The sequence below is a fragment of the Conger conger genome, chromosome 15 (genome assembly GCF_963514075.1).
Source record: "Conger conger chromosome 15, fConCon1.1, whole genome shotgun sequence".
Taxonomy (NCBI): domain Eukaryota; kingdom Metazoa; phylum Chordata; class Actinopteri; order Anguilliformes; family Congridae; genus Conger; species Conger conger.
The window spans coordinates 25,787,609-25,810,063 of record NC_083774.1 but is presented as its reverse complement, the minus strand read 5'-3'; the positions used below and the strand labels follow the sequence as shown (position 1 = coordinate 25,810,063).

The window sequence follows — 22,455 nt, the reverse complement described above, 5'->3', positions numbered from 1 at the left end:
CTCATTTTATTCAAGGCATTGAAATCTAGGAAGGGGGCAAAAAGGAGGTTTAGCTGTCATGTTTAGGCTTGTGTATAAATATTTTCCAGTCGTATAATTACAGTAGTCGCAATTTAGTCGATCAATTTAAAAGCTAATAATGATGCCATTTTAATTGATCCACAGGGCGGCGCTAGTATGTTAGATTTGTGTTGCTCTAATTTTTGTTACTCGCGGCAGTGTTGGACCGTGGTTCACAAAGAAGCGCATGCGTGGTGCTTACCGAAACGTAGTGAGGACCACTTCCCTTGCAAGGCCTGTGCAAATGTGCAAATTCGCAAAAGACAGTGTACGGTCGGACCTCAGTTTTGATTGTGGTTGTATTTGTGCCACTTGTAAACTGGATGCGCACCGTAGCAGGCATATTCACGGTCGCTTTTGATCTCATTTTAATATTTTGCTTATATTTATCTAACGGTTTGTAAAGGACCAGCACTGTTTTGCTTTTCCATCAACGCTTTTTGAAACTAACGTTATAACCTTATCACCTTGGAATCGATTGAGACTTAAAACTAGACCGACATTCTAGTTTGCTCATCGTATGGAATTCCAACCACAGAAACTGATCACTGTTTGTATTATAATAGCTTGTTTCGGTGATTGCAACAGGACTCTTGTCTTCTAACCAGCAAGCCAGTTTTCATCCACATCGGTGCGCTGCAGCTACAAACGATTGACCGTGTTGGCGAGAGCAGTTCTGTCCATTGATGGAATATCGACGAATCGAGACTGGAGAGGAGATCCACTGTGGAATCTAACTGTATCCATTATTTTTCCATTACACTTCCAACACAACTTCAACGAATTCACTCGCAGATCATTTCTGTGAACAAGGTAAGCTTTGTCTATGGCTATCTAGCACTTGGTGCTGGGTGAAATATTGCTTGCTGCATCAGTATTGGACGAATCGCACGGGTGTTGCATTGTACGCCTAGATTGGATGTTAGCAGCAGTCTACTGGAGTTTCGTTAACATTAATCGTTTCCCTCTTTTAGCAGCTTGTTGACACAATAGACATCTAAATAAGCTGGAAATGGCATTGAATGGTTGTCTTAATTTATGGATTCTCTTTTAAATCTGATTTTTTTTTACCGCACGTTGTGTGGCTATATGTCAATGGGGGTAATCTAGCTATCATTACGTATTATGTGGTGAGGTGTGGCTAGCATAATAGTAGTAACTATAATATAAATCGGTAGCATTAATGTCACTGTACTCTGTCAAAACGTATTAACGACGTAAAATTCAAGCTTCAGAGTCGGTTCCGGTGGCCGACTGTATCAATTCTTGAATACTCTACTCTGTAGAAATTGTTGCTATATACTTGTGAGAGTGGTAGAGAGGTGGCTCCTAATAATGTGTATTATTCCATCCAACGTTGGCTATTTGTATTGTAAACTACGTGGGAGAAAGTAGTATGTCTCGATGGGCAAATCTCTAGATAACACTTATGTTTCCATAAGGCAACATATTTATTTTAAGTTTAAAGGATGTGAGAATTGAGCCAGGCCCTCAACAAACTTCCTCTCCACTAACGGCGTCAACATATTCTTGGCGATATGTCCCCATTCACCAAGTGCTCATATGGCTAACTGGAATGTTATTAATTTCCAACATTAACCAACGTTACTTAAGTCAAGCCAATTCACATGTTTGGAAGGCTTTACTGTGCTGGTGCATCCTGCATGCCGCATAGGTCACTTACTTGCATTCAAGTAGATGGAATGTATTTATTTTAAAATAAAATATGTTTACATGAAGAACATAATTGTATTTGTAATAATTGATAATTGTGCACGTAACTTAAATGGGAAACGCAAGGAATAGCAAATGCACCCGAATAGGCACGGCAGTTCCGCTTGCACCAGTAATCCTCTCTTATTGTCTTCCATGCATAAATGGCCACTACTGTAATGTATGGCTGCTGTTGAGTTCTTTTTAAAACCGATATATCAGAGATGATGACACCGTAGCTCTTAGGTGACCTCTGGTTAATGTTTTGTTAGACCATGACCAGAAGTATTTGCAATTGCTGTAAAAACACCGTGTATAGACACATAGTTGTTTTCAAATTCATCCCGATGTTTGACGCAGTTGTTTAAAGTAGGAATTCAGTCAAGGAATCCCATGAATCAGTGTTGCAGTAACATGTTGCTATATGCAGCTCTTCTTTTGGTTTATAACTTGCATGGGTGCCCAGAGCCCTCCCAGGAAACAATTGGATCTAGGCATTATTATCCTCTCAGGAATTTAGAAAATCAGATTGAGCACAGCACGAATAAACGTTGCATTTTGCTTCTAATTAAAAAACCTGTTACCAAAATCAAGGTGAACTGCGAAGAACAAACATCTGGATCTTATCCAGTCTCGCTTCATATTTGCATCTTTAAGCATTACTGCACCTTGTACAATAATTAAAATATGTTACAAGAACATGTCCAGTGTGCCTTTCACATGCACCATTGTTATAGACTTTTGTTCTCTCGGAGTGCGTATCTTGCCTGAATGTCCAAGGATTTAAAATTGAAAGCGGTTTAGTTACCCCATCCCTCAGCATCCTCCTGGTACATTGAATGAACACGCACAGTGTACTCTGATGGGCTGCTGGGGAAAGCCAGGTACTCTCTAGCACTGCTGAGTTTCACCACTGCCTTAAGCAGAACACTAGAGCTTACTCGAGTACAATGCAATATTCCCATTCAAGTGCAGAGATGGGCAATGAGGCAGTATCGTTTTCTGGTGTTCATACTGACTTGATGCCGACTTTCTTAATCAGCCGTAATGGAACATTTACGGCATCTGACATTTTGGCTAAGTTGCATGAAAGACCATTCCTGGGTCCATCTGGAACATTCTACTCTATGAGTGAACCAGCCAGTTAGCTGATTTAGCCAGGGTAATTGTTGGAAACAACATTGTGTAAAGGTAAATTAAAAGCGTGTATGGAGTTCTGCACTAAGCTACATTAAAAGCGTGTATGGAGTTCTGGGTTGAGTCCCCCCTGGTTCTGGGACTTATTGGGCTCTGTCCTGAGCCAGCCTGCTGGGTTGGCACTGTGTAGGAGGTGCTGTGTGTGCTCTGTGCTTGGAGAGTACACTGCAGTGTCAGGCTCTTTCCAGGCCGCTTGAGTCCGCGTGTTCTGTCAGACGCTGGATTTGGCATGGGTCCTTCACAGTGAGCTACATTTGCTTATTCCGTGAAAAGGCTGTCGCACTCACGCTGACTTGAGGCTGCTTTTAAAAATATTCTACTGGCTTTATTCTTCATACATTTCCTGTTTTTGTGCTCACTGGCTGCTGACCGCCTGTGTCATAATCAGGCCATTGTTTGTCAAATTAACCAAGCGATAGCATTTCCTGGGTTTGGCTGTGCAGCAAGACCCAAAAATTCCAAGCTTTTGTTAAATTATGAAATTGTACTTCTGTATTGGCCTGAAGTCAGTGATGGCTGTGGACATTTCCCAGGGAATTCTAGTGGCTGTTATATCATCATTAATATCACTGATTATTGTAATGAGTGGACTCATTGTTGTGCTGTGAACATGTCGAAAACACGGTACACTATAATCATCTTTCCTCTTCCTGTTAACAGGATGTGCACTTTTGCCAGTCTTTGACCTTGTCATTGTGGCTTTTGATAAAGAGATTCACCAGCACCACCCTGCCTTTGCTTTCCCCTGAACCAGCGACTCCGATTACAAGCACCCGTTCCAAACCTAACTCGTGAAGTGGTGATCAGTCCTAACGCATCTTTTTTCAAAATGACTCTGCTTGTAAAAGCTTGCTGGTGGCATGCCAATAATTTTTATGTAAAAAAATCGAATCTCACAATTGTGTCTTACACTACTGTACATTACATATATTCTGATATTCTATTTATCATATTACAAATACCTAACACATCTAAGGCCTTATTTTCTTTGTTTTTCTGTCAGTTTATAGCATGCTTATTTATTAATTAATTTGTACTTTTAACGGTTGAAATGATGGTGCTGGGATTGTCCCTCAGGAGTGGAATGGGCCCTCATGAGGAGTGGCCTGGGGGCCCTCACCGGGACAGCACAAGCGGCTGTGTTAGGCAATACAGTACTGTGCCCACCACCACAGCCCTCTCTCTGTATCTCTCTCCCCTGTCTGTTCTGCCCTGCAGAATGTGAGCATTGTGGTGGGTGTCTGCGGCTCTGATGAAGTGGCCTTGGTCCATCTGGGCCTGTGGAGCAGGCTGTTTCTCGAGTGTCTCCCTGGGCCCGTGCCACCACGTGTAGGATGGGCCAAGGCTCTCGGACTGAGACGCTCTGGCCCAGCCTGCTCCTGGCCGCTGTGCAGAGTAACTCACTGGGCTGCTTTTTTACAGGAGGATTTTAGTTGAGTCTTCATTTCTGTGTGGAATAGGGTTGGCGGAGGAAAAATTGAGAAGGCTGTTAAGTGTGTGTGTGTGCAAGTTTGTGATTGTGGGTCAGACGGGAGGGCCCTTGAACGTAAAAGGTTCTCTGTCTCGCCCCCGTGGTGCGAGGGACTGATTCAGACCCAGGAAATTTGTCAGAGATGAAATACGCACTTTTGAGAATCATTATTGGGTAATAAGAAAATAAAGCCTTGATTTACAGCAGTGACGAGAGAGAGAGAGATGGAGAGAGAGAGAGAGAGAGAGCGAGAGAGAGAGGATGTCCACTTTGTGCCAAAAAACAGCTGTTATTGTGTGCCTTCTGTAAGGCCTTACTGTCTGCGCTGTATTATAGCGGCTATGGAGGAAATGACTGCAGTGTTCAGTGCTGCTACACCAGTATGAGAACTCCACACAGGAAGCAGGAAACAGAAGAGCAGTGGGGTGCCTCTTTTTCTGGAACTGAAAGAGTACAGGAAGACCATAATAAAAGAAAAGAGAAAATAACCATTCGAGCATAACTGTACTTAATATTGTCTGTCATACATTAGATTTGTAGTTCTAGATAAAAATAAGTGGTGGGGGCGAGTGGAAATTTGGGTTTGTGTCGATTTTGGACACAGTTTTTGGTCTTTTTTCAGATACTCTTATATTTTTATAATACTGAAAAAAGGTATGGTCATTCATAAATGTTAAATCGTGCCACTTGGCAATTTATTTTCATGGCTTTTGATGGCTTACTCTACAACAGCACCACTTGGTGTATGACTTCCAAACTTCTAAGGCTTGTATATTTAGGTGAAGAAAAGCCACAAAGAAAATTAAGTCAAATAGACATTTTTGTACATAATCATGTCCAATTATCACTTGTGCACCAGTGCCATATTACAGCCATTTGTGGGCTATTGCTTTTAATATTCCATGCTTATTCTTCCTTGACATAAGATGTGAAGGTTGGACTTACTATTCAAATTGAATGGAAAAAAACAAAAACATTTTCTGTGAAACAGCGGTTATTCAAATTTTGTTTAAGGGAAGTTGATTTGATTGAAAGAGCACCTGGTAAATTGTAGACAAAGGCAACCTGAGGTCACTTCCTTCATCAGACTCAACCAGGCTGCCGCAGGCAAGCAGTCCCCAGTCTTGATCCCTGCTGCCTGGGTCGACACTCGTGCAGTACTTTCCATCCAGGATCAGATCAGCAGTCCTATAGCCTTCTGTACAAATAACTTTGTACAGAAATGTGATTTCACTGTGCCAAGCATCAGGAATATGCACTGCTAATAAATCAGTGGAGAGGCAATACTTTTGATGAGTCGATTTGGAGTCCATTCGCAGGTGGAGATTCCAAGATAAATAATTGAGAGCTTGCTTAGCGAGTTAGCAAACGCGCCTGCCAAGCACTGCTGATCCACAATCGATATACTGCATATCCAGAAATAACCTTTCCGATTCACTTGTGACGTCAATACGGTGGATAAAATTCATGTTCTGTTTTAGCTACTGAAGTCCTGAGCAGGAGTAGCAATGCCTTTTCACGGAATGTGGATGTCCATGCCGCGAGTGGTCTGTTGTAATGTGCAACTGAAGTAACCTATGCTAAGACACGAAGAAGAGGAAGTTCAAGTCAGGGGGAGGGGTGGTGATGAATTCTCTGGGGTGAGCACTTGAAATGAACTGCTCCAGACAATGGAATGGTGCCACCAATCAGATTAGAATTACCTATGCCACAAACGTTCACTAAGCTTTCTCGAAGCTTTGTGAAAGATTGAGCATGGAAAGAAAGATTGGAAAGGGAGACTACCAGCCCCATAATCCTGTCCTACCCGGTGCGGGAAAAACTTTTGCGATCTGTACTTTGGGCAGAAAGTAGGCTAAGTGTCATAATCTGAGGCTGCTCATATATTACAGTGTGCTATCAGAATCCACATAGGGTATGATGGTGCTGGGTTTCAGTGAGCATGTAGCCTACATTGTGCTGCATTTAATTTTTATTTTGATTGACCCCTCTGTGAATGTAATACTCCCCCTGCCCAGACAGCTTTAAGTAAATGACGTCTGCCGGTTTGCAGAACTGACCTTGTGAGGCATACCAGTGACACTACACGGCGAAACGTTTTTGAGTTGCATCATCTGTTTACCTGGCAGTGACTGCTTCACATCTGTTTCCCTGCCTGTGACTGCTTCACATCTGTATTATAGTGACCTCTCATTACGGAAAGGCCATTGAAAACTGCTTACACATAAAACACATTTAGGGTGATGTAATGAACCCGCCAGGTTACATTACATTACATTAATGGCATTTGGCAGACACTCTTATCCAGAGCGACGTACAGTTGATTTTACTAGGCAGGAGACAATCCTCCCCTGGAGCAATGCAGGGTTAAGGGCCTTGCTCAAGGGCCCAACGGCTGTGCCCATCTTATTGTGGCGACACGGCCACATCGAACCACCGACCTTGCGGGTCCCAGTCATTTACCTTAACCACTACGCTACAGGCTGCGTGGTTGTTGGGAAATAATGGCAAAAGAACTCGCCACAAACTATACCAGATTCAAGCACCACCTCTTGCTTTACGATGTGTGATTGGGGAAATGTTTATTGCTGGTAGGCAAAATGACACCATTTATATTGATATACCACTAGTTCAATTTCAAAAACTGATAACTAGCTACAATATATTGGACTACCATTGATGTTTTATTTCCTCAAATCCAAGCATGTATTTTGCTCAAATAATTATATTATTTATAAATTCTTCGGTCAGACTTCCGTGGCTCAGACCAGTGTGAAGCTCATTTCAGAGTTTGGACTTCATGTATGCTTGTTTTCTCCCTCAAGTCTGAAGCATTGACACCTGACCATGGGAGTTTCCCCTTCCCTGTCCCCTCCTAACCCTGAAAGCCTAACCCTGTTGTCCACGGATAATTGGCAACCAGGATGTGTGTTTATGTGGATGGTGGTGGATATGGATATTATTTGCACTGAGTTTGCATATGGATGATCACAGAAAGAATCCTGTTTTATGTTCCTGCCTGGGTATATAGCTTGACATTTACCATATTGTCTGGTGACTGTGGAGCCTTGTGTAAGCCTTTGATATCATATAATATTTACTTGTTGACCTGGACAGGTCATAAAGTGCATAAAGTTTCCAAACGTGCTTAATTTTCAAAGCCAGCTAGTAAAATTGTGAACTCAACATTACAAATAATGTACATGCTGTGTGTATAAGCCTACATATGTTTTACCCATGATACAGTAACTCATAAAAATACTTGTGCTGCCATGGTGGTGATGGGAGTGGTGTTGAAGACATGGTTTAATATAAAAGAACATCACTGCACAATCTTTCCTTTTTTTTTTTTAAACCCAAGTACGTGAGAGGATATTGTTGCTCTGTAGAAATTACAAAATGATCCTTTTCCAGCTGTAAGCTATTGGTTATGGAGGTAGGGGCTCTAACACAAACACCTGAGGCATGAACAATCTCTGTGCCTCTTAACTTAAATCAGTTGATACATTTTAAAAAGGTCACTTGTTTAGGTTGTGGAACATTTATTTCTGTTTTTTTCTATGTATTTAATTGATACGTGGCACATAACCACTGGAGACTGCCAAAGCCCAATGATGCTCCAGCAAGGCCCAAGGCGAGAGCCTATGGGATTGGCTTATTCCCAGCAGTCTGCTCTCTCTCCCGGCTGTCACTCTCCCTCAGGTAATCAGGTAATGTAGCCCCTGTTGAAGCACTAAATCCCCATGGCCCAGAATGCCTCTGAGGCTCCGCTCCTTCCTCAGAGCTCATGTCAATCAATGAGTTAACCCCACCCCCACTGGGCCGGACTGCCTCTCCTCCCCCTTCGAGGGGGATATCAGATGTTGGTTCTCATGGGCAGGGGGATTTTTTTTGCATACCTGGCGCATCAGCAGTTCTCGGGGTGTTCTGTTCTGCGCTGTGCGTTTAGGCAGAAACGTGCTCTCTCTTAATTGGACATAAAGAAGCAATGTGCTCTGATCTTGCAGCATGTTGACTCTGAAGGATTAGCAGGGAATTCACATAGGCAGGTCTCTGCGCTGTTCTCTGGTAGAGAGCCCCATTGCATTTGAAATCCTAGCACGTTGACACTGCTCTTATCTTATCAATGAAGGAGTGTAAATACTGGGCCTTTTTACAAGCAAGACTTTATTGAATAGCTTTAAGCTGCAGGCTTCTGCGGTCACACCAGTAGCATTTTTTAAACTTTGACATTAAAAGCTGCAGAAGAGGATTTGTGTATAACCTCATTTTGTGTTCCTCTTATAGCGGCTGTAATGTGTTCTGTCCCATTTCAGGTGAGGCTAAGGATGGAAGAATTTCCAGCGGTAGCAGAAATTGTGTTGTCTAGCAGTTGGGATGATAATGGCTCTCTCCTCTCCCACAGTTGTGTGTTTTCTTCACGGCCCTGGCCACTGTGTGTGTGTGTGTGTGTGTGTGTGTGCGTGTGCGTGTGCGTGTGCGTGTGCGTGTGCGTGTGCGTGTGCGTGTGCGTGTGCGTGTGCGTGTGTGTGTCTCACACACAGCCGCTCCCCGTGGCGGCCGTCCTCCACTTCCTCTCCCGTGGCCCTGCACAAACATCTGGGGCCTTTTGTGACTAGTCCGTCACATGCTCACCGCTCTCCGGTGACCCACGCCCTGCCTGGCCCTCCTGCCTGCTGGTTCTCTAACCCCCTGGTCCTCCTGCTTGCTGCTTCTGTACCCCCTGGTCCTCCTGCCTGCTTGTTCTCTAACCCCCCTGGTCCTCCTGCCTGCTGGTTCTCTAACCCCCCAGGCCCTCCTGCCTGCTGGTTCTCTAACCCCCCTGGTCCTCCTGCCAGCTGGTTCTCTAACCCCCCTGGTCCTCCTGCCAGCTGGTTCTCTAACCCCCCTGGTCCTCCTGCCTGCTGGTTCTGTACCCCCTAGTCCTCCTGCCTGCTGGTTCTCTAACCCCCCTGATCCTCCTGCCTGCTGGTTCTCTAACCCCCCTGGTCCTCCTGCCAGCTGGTTCTGTGATGGGTCTAATCATCAAAGCTGGCTGCAGATGCCAGGCCTGAGGGCCAGACAGGGGCCTACTTTGGTTGGGAGATCAGGCTATGGGACCAGAGGGCGACGGGCACATCAGCCAGGTTACCAACATGCCTCTGCTTTACCCTCTAGATCTCACAGGGCTGCTGAAGGTCACAACAGTGTCTGACAACCAGCCACCTCATATTCTGATGTACATGTTGTCTCTGAACATGCAGTAAACCCAGCTCCCTGTCGAAAAACAACAGGGTGTGGATTACCAAACCATGCCCTTTAAGTCTGGTCTATTGGCCTAGTTGCTCTAATTCTCTAGTTGCTCTAATTCTCAGAAAATGTGTTTGGTACTGTGGGGAGGTTGATTCCTTTGTCAGACACCACGCAGCCACAATTACTGCTTGTTTGCACTGCATCTGCAGAAATTATCTGCATAATTAATCTCTTCATTTTCACTCTCTCTCCATCTCATATCCGGTGCTACAAGTAATTCTTAAGGTAGTCTGGTTGATATCATCTTTATTTACTATTTTAAGAAGTGTATAAAAGGCATGCTGAAGGCAGCCACAAGAATGGTACAAACCGATGGGCTTCATAGAGACTGCTGCCTCTCTGCTACAGAACCGTCCTGCACGCATGGAGTCCATGTTGGCTCTGCCCATTGCTGCTTTTCCCTCAGTATCTGTGTGTTTAACACCATCTCGTCTTCTCTTTGTGGCACAAAGGCTGTGTCGGCTCTGCATTCTGTCTCCGTGCTCCACTGCCCTAATTACATTTTTATACACATTTCCTTGCAGTAGCAGTAGTTCCAGCAGCCGGGAATGCAGAGCTTTGCATATATGGTTTCCCTTTCGGCCTTTAGTGTCTTCTCCGCCAGCATTCAGAATGGGCTTGCGATGCATAATTGAGAGAGTTAAGTGTTCGCACTAATTTGCCTCTAAGCTGGAATGGTGTGTAGCTCTCAGTCAGTCTGGGGTAGAAGGCCTGTGCTTAGAAGCAGGACCATGTGCTGCCTATGATGGCGTGTTTTAACGTTAAATTGAAACGTTTAATAGCCGTGCTCAAGGCCAGGCTGGTTTCCAGCAGGAAACAGGAAGTATGAATCATTTGCATATTGCAGGTAATGCATTTATTGTATTTTTTTGCACGGCACATTTGGTATGAAAAATTTGCACCCTCGAAACAGGCCCTCCCCCATTCTATTTTTGCACTTCTTTCCTGCTCTGAAAATGTTTTTGGTATGTTTAGGGAAGATATTTTCCCGCTCGGTCGTGACTGAGACGTGTGCTCAGAGAACGCAGAAGGCTCCTCCAGGTCTCTCTCTCTCTCTCTCTCTCTCTCTCTCTCTCTCTCTCTCTCTCTCTCTCTCTCTCTCTCTCTCTCTCTCTCTCTCTCTCTCTCTCTCTCTCTCTCTCTCTCTCTCTCTCTCTCTCTCTCTCTCTCTCTCTCTCTCTGTCCCCCTCTCTGCTCTCCTCTCTGCTCTCCTCTCTCTCTCTCTCTCTCTCTCTCTCTCTCTCTCCTCTCTGTCTCTCTGTCTCACTCATTCTCTGTCTGTCTCTGTCTCTCATTCTCTGAGCTCTCTCTCTCTCTCTCTCCATCTTTCTCCCTGGCCGGTGTGATGTTGGAGGCTGCAGGCTCGAATGGAAGCTCCTCGTTGTGTTTTAATTATTCAGTGTTACAGTGTGGGCGGGACTGCCTTGGGGGGGGGGGGGTCATGTTGGCTGTCAGAGCAGAGAGGCGAAAAACACACGTGACACGTGTCTGTGAATACAGAGTAAAGACATGTGCAGGGTTCCTGTCAGGCTGTGGGTCGCTGGGATACGCCACGGCTTTGGGAGCCACGGGAGCGAGCACGGATTCCGCCTCACAATCACTGTTCACACCAGCTGTGCTCTTTCTGTAGGCTAGCACTAAAATAGGAGTCCAATGCTAACAGCATGGCGCCGTGTTCATAAAGCGTGGAAGCCTCCCCTCATCCTTTGTCTATAACTCCGTCTCCGGTTCATGAAGCTTCTGTCAGCATCGTGAGCGGTGCTGTCGGGATGCGTGCCTCAGCGCTGTCTCGGGTTCTGCACATCTCTCTCGCTCATGGTCCGATTCAGCTGCCTCTCACAGCATGGTCTCTGAGAAATGTGCAGTTGTCTTTGTGTTCTCCGTTTCACTGCAGGGCCTGAATTCTCCCCTCATTCTGTTCAGGAGCGCAGTGCCAAACCTGCCACTCAAATACGCTCGGTGTGATGTGCGCCCGCATCTCGCCCGTCAGCTGCTGCCACAACTGTTCACTAATCCTATCAGATGATCTTATTGTTTTTGCAGCGATACCAATTCCTTACTTATGTTTTGCAATAAGGGATTAGTGATAAGACTAGTAGGATAATGGCTTGTGGGTTTCTTGGCTCCCAGACTAATTACATTTCTGGAAAGGAATAGCCCAAGTGGTTGTTCCAAAATGGTGAAAAAATAGAAAGGCAAAAGGAGGCCCATGAAATGAATTTCTCATTTAGGGTAAAAGCATTTAAATTGTGTACCTGCCCAGTAGGCAAAATCCTGAATCCCCCCCCCCCCAAAAAAAAAACCCCCACCTGTTTTCAATTGATGATTACACACCTTCATTGAAACTGAGCTATGTGTTGACACAAGTAAGGCGATTTGAAGACGGAGAATTAAAGATGGTCCCCTTAAGATTTGCGGGGACGTGTGAGCTCCTCCTTGAGAAGACTCCTGTTCCTCTGTCCTCTGTGTGCTTGAGCCCCCCCCCCCCCCCGATCCACCGCCCACGCTCCCCTGCAGAATGTCCTCCATAGCCCAGCTCTTATCGCTGTAAAGCCTCTGGCAAACACACCCCCCACCCTCGACAATGTACGTCAAACTTTAAATTTATGCCGTTTCCTTTCGCCTCAATCCATTCGATGCTTATGAAATGAGATTAGGTAATTGCCAGTGTGTGATGTGATAAGACTATTTCCAGCTCTTCACTAGATATCTGAGCTGAAATTCTTTTTCTCTATGCAGACATTGCTGCAAATTATATATAGGCTGGATGGTTTTTTTATTTATATATTTTTAGTCTCTGTGGGAGGAATCCTACGCTTTGTTGCTGTGGCCATGTGTGTCTCTCCTCCCCCTTGCCAAATGTCTGTTCCTTCATGGCAGCTGTTGTGTTGTATGTGTTGGGCATCGGAGTGTGAAATGCTCAGTGTGGGGAATGATGGTTAAAAGAAGAATGGAAATGTAGAATGGTTCCGTACGGACATTTCAGAACAATTCCACGGTCAAAGGTACTTGGATCACATTTCTTCCCCTTTCTGACATTTGGTCTGAAGAACAGCTGAACCACTTGACCACATCTGCATGCTTTTATGCATTTAGTTGCTGCCACATGATTGGCTGATTAAGTATTTGCATTAACAAGCTGGTGTACAGGTCTACCTAATAAGGTGCTCACTGAGTGTAGATTCAGCAGTGTTGTGGAGCTGATGGTTTAAACGCAGTTGTGTTGTAAAGTGATTGCACCATGTCTGAGGGATCTAGAGAAGTATCAGAGGAGATAGGCTCCGGGACTGGCATATCTGCTCTCACTGAGGAAGTTAGCTGATGACAGGAACACAGCTCTGTCTCTCTGTATCTGTATCTGTAGGCTGCTAATATTGGTTTCAACCGATAAGGTTCCTCAGGTATTTATTGTATTGAAATGGATGAACACTGGTGCAGAGAAATGTGGTGTAAAATCTGTATTATTTTGTTCATGAAGTGAAGTTACTTTTTTATGTTTTTGATGTTTATGTTTTGAAGGGCACACTCACTGGAGCACTCTAACTTGTGTTGTAATATTTGCTGTCTGTGACTGTAGGCATTTTCTCATAGTGCATTACATTACAAAGCCATTAAGTTGCTCAACACATTTCTTAAATATGTTTTGACGGCACTGTACCCAGCCGTTCTCTTGTTATTACCTTGTCTTTGAACACATGATCAGCGCACCAAACCCTGTCTGACCTCTTACCCATACTCTTTCTGTTTCAGTGCCCTGACGCAGGAGGGACCATAGAGAGTGAACACACTCTCCAAGATCACCAGCGTAGCTTCAGTTTACCCAGGTGAGCAGACCTGCACCCGGGCCAGTTTTTCCTCCTTTCAAATCATTCTGATCCCAGTTATTATTGGCAGTTTGACTGTTAGAAATCACAGGACACTGGTTTCTCTTGGAGAATTTATATCCATTGTTGGGAGCCGAGAACTTGATGCCAACTGTTCGACTGTTTTTGAACTTTACTGTGTTTTTAACTAGCCTATATTGTATTGTTGATATTGTGTATTTTTTGTGATTGGGTATCTGTGTGAGTGAGAAGCAGAGCTTTGCTGTAAAAGAGCATGCCTCCTAGGTCAGCCTGCCCTGTGTGTAAAGGTTAAATAAAAGAAGGGTGATCTCTGATGTGTGCATTTCCCGTTGACAGTACTGTAGGACGACGGTGTGTGGAAACCGAAAGTTTGCTGGTTCACTTCTCGTGTCGGGTTCTGGCTTCGCACCCTTGGGCAGGGTGCTCAACCTGAACTGCTTCTGCACTGCAAATGTGCACCTGTTTCAATGGAAATCAGGCTGAATGCGTGCAGCCCTGGATGAGTGGGTCTGCTAACCAAATGCTTCATGCAAATACGTAGCGCTCCAACCAGCACGTGTGATGTAACACAAGCCCCTGATAGTGGGGCACACGTCTGTCTTTGTCTGTTTTAAGGTGCATTTTCTGTGCAGATTTGCATTATTTATTATTTTAGAGCGCCCTGTGGAAGGATTTGCATTGTTTATAAATGTGTGCTAGTTTCCCGTTCGAGCCATTTTCTCTAGCTGAGAATAGTTGCAGCAGTGTGTTGCAGTCGCTGCCTTTATCAGCGAGGTTAGGCAGTGAAGGGATGTTGATTTGAGTTTGGTTTTAATTGCTGGGTAACTTGGATACACACTGCAGCATTCAGCTCAGACAGTGAAGCTCCATGCCTCTGTCTGTCTGTCTGTGCTCTGTATGAATATCTGTCTGAAGTAGCCTGTCGTGTTTTGATGGTTGACGGGTGGAGATCAGCATGAAGCCATTAGGCCAGCAGTCTCCTGGTTTGCAGAGCTGCATTGGCAGCCGCAGTGGTAGAAACGGGGCATTTTGTGGGTAAACCCTCTCTTATGAATGAAGCCTGTACCTGAGTCACATGGGGGCAGATTCTTCTGGCTCCACCTGGCTGGAAATCAAGGAGTGAGTGCATGTGGGGAGATTGGCAGGAAGCGTTGTGCCACAACAGATGGGCGCTGGCCTTTCACCGGGACGGTCCAATTACAGACCGAGCCTGAGAAGAAGGTAAATGAGGAGAGTAAAAGGAGCAGGCGGTGCCAGACGGCCGATCGTGCTCATGCCACAGGGCTTAATAAGAGATAGGACCTGAATCCCTACAAGTCCATTTCTCTCTCACACACAACCATACACACACAATAACGCATACACCCCCACAAGTATTCTCTCTGTCTCACACACACAGAAACCTACATCCCCACGGCCCCACAAGGCTGAATCCCTTGGCACTCACTGTAGCATGCAGTGCAACAGTCACCACTAGTTTCGGTTAAGTAGGTTTCTCTCTTACACACACACACACACGTGTTTCTTACACAGTTTCTCTCTTTTACACACACACACACACACACACACACACGTTTCTTACACAGTTTCTCTCTTACACACACACACACACACACACACATACACGTTTCTTACACAGTTTCTCTCTTACACACACACACACACACACACACACACACACACACACACACGTCCCCATGGCCACACACACACACACACGTCCCCATGAGACTGAATCCCTCCACACTCTCACACAAATGCATGCGCACACAAACACGCGCAAACATACACAAACGCACATGCACGCACACATACACACATCCCTATTCCCCAGCACACATGCTCAGACACGGTTGTTAACGCTGTCATGCGTAGCAGGGACACACTTCCTCTTAAAACGAACTCCACAGTCACTGAAACTTGAAAAGCGAAGAGCCTAAATTAACAAACCCGTTTCCCTCTAACCGGCCATGTGGCATCGATGCAGCACATTTAGCTGCGGTTATGAGTATTTTTAATGTATGAAAGCCTCTGGGAAATTATGAGATGGTGGGGAAGTTAAAAAACAAAAGGCCTGCAAAAACAACACAGGATTCAAACAATGGATGAAATCATAATCCAAAGCAAAATGTTTTTGCAGCCATGTTATATATTATATTTATATTTATATTATATTTTACTGAGGCCTTCTATTGACTTAGTATCACTTTTTCTATTGTTCCCTGCATTTCCTCTCTCTCTGGCACTGATTCACACTGCTAATGTTGCAACATTACATTGCATTAATGTCATTTGGCTGACACTTTTATCCAAAGCGACTTACAGTTGATTTAGACTAATCCTCCCCTGGAGCAATACAGGGTTAAGGGCTCAAGGGCCCAACGACCTTATTGTTGTGGCCACACCGGGGATCGAACCACCGACCTTGCGGGTCCCAGTCATGTACCTTAACCACTACGCTATAGGCCGCCCTATATCGCGCTGCCCCCCACCGAAGCACTACATATTTGAAAGCTAGTGTAAGGCGGTATAATTAACAGGAAGAGCTGCAACCAATCAGCTCCCCTGTTGCTGAGGCACTGTGCTGCCTCAGGCTCCCTCCCTTGATGTTGAGCTGCTGGGAAAATGCTGACATGGGCATATTTCAGCATAAGAGCCCTGGTCTCTTGAGACCGTTTGTGATGGGGAGGGATGGGGGGGGGTGTTCATTGCATTTCTCAGGTTTTACTGCTGGTTTTATTGTTTTCTTCCTGACTTGCCCCAAGACCTTGTCTTCTTTCCTTCTTTGCAAAATGAAAATTTTGTGGTGTATGTATAATTCTGGCCAATGGTGAACGGTGTGCAAGTGGCTAACTTTAATTGCAATGTGTTAGCTATGACCCCGTGTCCCTATTGACAGAGGGGGCCACTCTTCGCATTGGTTACATGATGAGGTACCCAGAGACTGGGAGTTTCAGTGCCGCCTCCCCCACTCCTCCTTCTGAGGGAATATTACATATCAGAGTGGATGCTTTATTTGAATCTGGGTTTGGGGTTCTTTCTTGCTGCAGGAAAATGGCATACAGTGTCTGGTTACCCACGCACGACTTGCTGAAAACTGCTCTAAAACGAAATCCTGGCACTATGTTTCCCAACACGCTTTAATTTGTCAGTACATGGGTGTGAGCTTGGAATCCGTTGACCTGCCTGTTTCTCAGCTTGAGGTCAATGAGTGTAACCTGCGTCTTTATTTTGTGTCTGCATGTGGAGCCAGCCGCTCTTTGCAGCTGTTTACTCCTCAAGCCCAAATGGCTCCTGCCCTGCGGTGGCGTCCGACCCGTGCTCTTTCATTAGCACTCTCCTCTGGAGGACCTGTGACGTTGGTCTCTACGGATACAGCTTAATTACGCTCTCTGCCCCGGGGGCTCACACCTGCTTAAGGACGGCACGGTTACACATGTAATGTATCCCCCTCCAGTGGGACAGGCTTGCGTTTGTAGTCATGCTCTACAGTGCACCTGGAGCAAATGCATAGAGCAGCAGTGGTCAGGTCAAGGCCATTGGGAGGTGGGGGGGTGGAAGGGGAAAGGAAGCAGGGGTTTGATGGTTTGATGAACGCTGTAGAGCAGGATATTGGGGGCCCTGCGGGTTTGGGGGCCCTGCGGGTTTGGGGGGTCATTAGCGTAGCGCAGTCACGCAGCGCTAGGCCCTGCATCTGTGCTCTGTCTCAGGCAGGCCTGGGAGCGGCACAGCTGTGCCGGGTGTGATGCACACCGCGGTGATTACAGTCCGCAGCACGCGCCGCTCTCATCACCCCCCCACCTGAGGAGCCTCCGGCGCACGGAGAGGTCGCTCGGGTTCGGAGCGGCCGGCCCGGTCTGTGCGTCAGGACTGAGCAGTGATGCGTTTAGCTGTGGCCATGGAGCCCAGCGTTAACACCGGCATGGAGCCCAGGTATAATATACCCACATGAAGCCCAGGTATAATATACCCTCATGAAGCCCAGGTATAATATACCCTCATGAAGCCCAGGTATAATATACCCACATGAAGCCCAGGTATAATATACCCACATGAAGCCCAGGTATAATATACCCTCATGAAGCCCAGGTATAATATACCCTCATGAAGCCCAGGTATAATATACCCTCATGAAGCCCAGGTATATTATACCCACATGGACAGTCGAGTGGAGATGGCTCTGTAGCTCAAGCGTAGGCTGTGCTTGTGGTCGGAATTGTGTGCTCTGGGCCTGTTTGCGGGGGCACGCTTTGTGTTTATGGAAATGTATGCTCAGCTCAATAATGGAGTGGGAGGGTGACACCTGCCATAGAAATGACCCATAAAGTGTCCTTACAGGAACACAGTGGTGCAGTCCATCCTGCCCCGCTCCAGACAGCGTGCATGTTGAGTCACTGCATGATCGGAGGTGTCTGCACGACGTGGTCAGTGGCGCACAGACGGCCTTTTGTGCGCGCCGTGGCTGCTGTTCCATTCGCAGCCTTCTGGACGTTCCCCTGCCTGCTGCTATCTGCCGCCTGTCTGCGGGTCTGGCTCAATCGATAGCGTTGAGGTTGGCTCTTGGATGTGTGACGCGTGGGCCTTGCCGAAGGCCTGAAATGCCGTGGGTGGGGCTCTTTGTGTGCGGCCCCTGAGCGATGATGTCAGTCTCCCTTGGAGCCTTTGGCCAGGCACACCCTATAACCCATCCGAACACGGCATGGGAACTAATTTCATTTGGGCCAATTTCATTATTCCAGGCATCAGCTTTCAGGTCCTCGTAGACAGCATTTCCCATTGGTTTCTCATCTAATATAGTAGTTAAAACCAAGCTTTTGTTTGGACAAAGAGCCAGATTTCCTGAAAGCCGCTGTTAATCAAATGACTCCACAGCACACAGGAGGTCTGGCCGTCCCCTGTCACTGTGACATCATTGTAAACCTGGAGCAGATGAAGCTCCAGGATGCCTCATAGCTCTGGTGGTTTATACCCTGCTGGGGGTGTGTAGGGGCCAGTCCACTTCAGTCCTGCCACCCCCTGCTCCCACAGAACTGTGTGTATTTGCGAGTGCTGCCATCTCGGGATTTGCATAGGGAGTAGGTCGTATTTCCATAATTCCATGCCTTTGTCTCTGTCTGTGATACCAGCAAGCTCTGCACTACCACCTGTGTGGAGGGTCTGGGCCCACTGCTGCTAGCCTGACAGAACCTGCGACCTCCTGATGCCGCAACAGAACCGGGACCATCTGAGTTCCCTGAGGTCCAAATACCCAACATACCATGATGCGTGTGGTTCGGTCCGGTGGCCAGAATATGAAGTAACCGGGCCTGTCTGGAGATTAAGCCGATTACAGTCAGGTTTCATTAGCTCTCCGTTAGCGTCTCGGGGTCTGTTGTCTCACCGCCCTCTGGGAATGATGGGAAAAATGTCAGTGCGTTCAGTAACAGCTGCAGCGTCGCTCGGGCGGGTCTCTGAGGGGAGGCTCTCCATCCACGCTTTCCTGCTGAGATCAGGAGGCGTTCGGTCGTCATGGCGATGAGAAGTAAGCTGTGCAGCAATGTTGCCAACCCCAACAATGAAAAGCCATGGGGACCGTGTAAGAAGTGAATTGAAAGTTTTTCAGGGAGTAATGTAGATGTGCGATGACATGCCCGGTGAGAGTGAAGCTGGCCTCCTCCAGCACATGACTGCATCAGTGTGGGCCGCAGTTAGCCTGTCTTTTCTGAAGGCCAACGGGACCTCATCTAAAAACAGCTGGAATGTCATAATTATGTTATTCTTCATATGGTTTGATGAGATCAGGAGGCAACATTCTTTTCCAGCAAAACGTCGATTAGTAGTTTCTGCCAGGCTGAATTAATTGGATGAAATATGTAGCCTAATCCTATTATAAGTGTGATGACTGGATTTGGAGAACCTGAAAGGTACTAACTTAGCAGGGAGTGATTGCTTCTGTACCTTTTGTAAATACAGAAGTTCATTTTGGCACTGAAAGTCACATGCTTCGAGAGACCGTTGTCCCAACCAGATTTAGCCCAATTCATCCTCTCCGGAAGCAGAAGAAAGACTTCATGACTGCAATGGCAGCGGAAGTGGAGTTGTTTGTGAAGGGAAGTGTGACACGATGTCGCTCCAGACTCCTGCTGCGTCTGTCCACAGGACTCTACCGCTGGGACTGTCGCCATGTCATTCATCACAGTCCAAGCAGTGCGGTGCACAGATACAGGAAGCCCTTTCTGCAATAAAAATGGAGGAAATGATGTCACACCATTATGGCACACTGTACCGGGTATTGCCCTGACCCTGGCTATGGTTCCCTCCGCTCACTTCCTCTCACCCTCGGTTCCCTGGGAGACAGGCAGGGGAAGGAGGGTTTTGGCTGGAGGAACAGAAGTTTGGAGAGTACATAAGCCAAGCATCAGATGTCCCCACCCTCTCCCCTGGACCTGACAACCCGGCCACGCCCTCTCCCTGCGCTGTCACTCATCCTGTTATGGTCTCTATAAAGAGTTAAGTCTGGTTAACACTGCACTACCACAGCAACAGTTAGGATTCAAATGCCTGTGACATCACCGTCCAGCCCTGTGGGCTGATTGGTGGACCCACATACGCGGCACCTTTAGGGAGAACCTGTACTGTCTGTGTGCTTCTGAGCATGTGTGAAGTACACGCTCTATAGAACGAGGACACGGTTACGCAGTGTGCACAAGTAACAGTCGACATGGATGGAGTTGCACTTGTTTCTCCTACCTGGCTTTGAGCAGAAGAAACACAGAATCATGTGCTGCCCGGTGCCGATGTGAGCATTTTCCCATAGTCCCCACCAGACACGCCGTATTTTTGTGCCAACAACGAGAATTTTTATAAGCGTGGTCAGGCTGTCGAGAGCTGTGCAGAATAAATAAGTGGATTCCCTCTAAGAACCATATCATCACAACTGCCTTCAAATCCCATGCACAGTGCTCCCAAGTGCTATTCATTCTGGAGCAGCCAGGGACTGGAGACTGCTCTGTGGGTTTATGTTCTCCCTCTCTGGTTCTGCTACAGGGCTCAGGGAATAAGCTTGCTTTGTGTTTCAGATGTGCTGGGTAGCATGAAAAAAACGGAACATATTAACTTGTTAAACGCCGAACAGCTCAGCCCTTCAGACAGAATGCCCAAGGAAATCTTTCACCCATTTCAGCTTATTCACACTATCATTTCCTGATGTGTGTCTGCTCTTCTGTTTGTTGGATAAGGAGTCTGAACAGGGGGGGACCCTCACCTGCCTCAACATGCGTCTATCCATCCTTACTGCGGTGTTTTTGTTTTTTGCTTTGCAGAATTTATCCCCACACCTACCAGCTTCAGCATTATCGGTAGTTGCCGTCACAGACATTTGTGTCTTTAGTAACTCAGGATTTGGCCTTCTACAAATGGGTACATATTGCTACCAACTTCCATGCAGTAGCTGCCTGTGTGCGAGAGACCCTGAGAGACGGCGCTAAACCTCTAATGCCTGTCAGTGGGGGAGAGGAGAGGAGACAAAAATGGAGAGATACTCATGGGCGCGCGTTATGTAACCCAGCCTGTTGCCATGACGATGGCAGCAGCAGGCTGCCGAGAGCAGGAGGGGGGAACGAGGGACCGGCAGCGGAGGGGTGGAGGAGAGGAGGATGAGTGCTGAAGGAGAGAGGAGGAGAGAGGCAGTGGGTAGTGGCTGGCATCAGAGATTTGACCGACGCTTCCTTTGTGCGTGGAACATTTTCCGACAGCGTGCTGGGGGCCACAGCAGCTTGCCCCGGGGGCCACAGCAGCCTGCAGTGTGGCCCTCCGGAGCTGTACAGGGGTGGCCACAGACCCACAGCTCAGTGCTGTTTGCTTATGGCCCCGTCTGTGGTTTTTATGCCTGTCTGTCCATCTCCCTCTGTGTGCCACGTGTCCCTCTGTACGCGCGCCTTGCTGTCGGAGCGGAGTCGCGCTGATGTCAGTCTGCGTAATTAGAGGGTAGAGTTCCGTCTCCCCCGTTGCCCCCGGGCCAAGTGTTGCCACGGCGCAAATCCATCCCGACAACAGCTCCGCGGAAGAAATATCTGCCATCATCGTCATTTCATCTCCAGCGGTGTCTCTCACTCAGCGTTTGTGCACGTTGCGGTATTCAAATCTTTATTGTTGTAATGCTGCTGTTGGACGAATGTTCCAAAAGCAAAATGCTTGTCGAGCATAAACCTCGAAACACTCACGCAGGGAGCTTTACTACCAGACACACTTCTGCACTCAAGTAATAATCCAATCCCCCCCTTACTCCCAGGCACAGTGTTTAGCAGCCCTGAGAGGAACATGATTGAGCAAAGTGAGAGAGGAAGATGGGCCTCGTTTCCTTCCTGCGGTGTTCCTCCCACTCTCTGCGGCCAGGGATGAGAACACGCTATCTGACAGCCCCGCGCCCGGCGTACCCTGCGTGGCTAAATTTGGCTGCTGCGCTTTGCATACAGATCTGCAGCAGTGTGCAGTTCCACTCAGTCCTTCCTGTTTCGACACAGGATACGTCTGCCCTCGCTGTGCGCTGTGTGAGGGCCCCCCGTCCGTCCCTCCGTCCCCCGACCCGGGCTGCCACGCCCACTCGCTTCGTCTTCGGGACGGCGCCTTAAAAAAATCTGATAATTGGACGTCACACCGCTGGCCCTCAGAGGGGTTCTGAACGGTGTGGGGTGAAAGTTGGTGCGGTAAGGGTGTGTGGGCGGGTGGACGCATGTATGGGGGACTATCAGTCGTTGTGGGTGGGGAGGATTGATTTGGGCTTAGCCAGCGCACAGAGCCGCCTCAAGCTGCCGTTTTGCAAAGCGAACGACTGTGTCTGCGCTCCCACCTCCTGCAGAGCTGTCTTTGTGTGGGTCTGATATCTGGGTCGTCGGTGGT

At 47.2% G+C, this 22,455-nt stretch overlaps 1 protein-coding gene across 1 annotated transcript in view; it reads left to right on the top strand.

The window, feature by feature from the left end:
* Positions 1 to 220: 220 nt before the first annotated feature.
* csk (C-terminal Src kinase) overlaps positions 221 to 22,455 on the top strand; it is a 36,519-nt gene continuing 14,284 nt past the window's right edge. The window contains exons 1-3 of the mRNA XM_061222178.1: positions 221 to 328; positions 669 to 873; positions 13,484 to 13,557. The gene's annotated coding sequence lies outside the window, so the exon portion shown is untranslated. The remainder of the gene's footprint in view (positions 329 to 668; positions 874 to 13,483; positions 13,558 to 22,455) is intronic.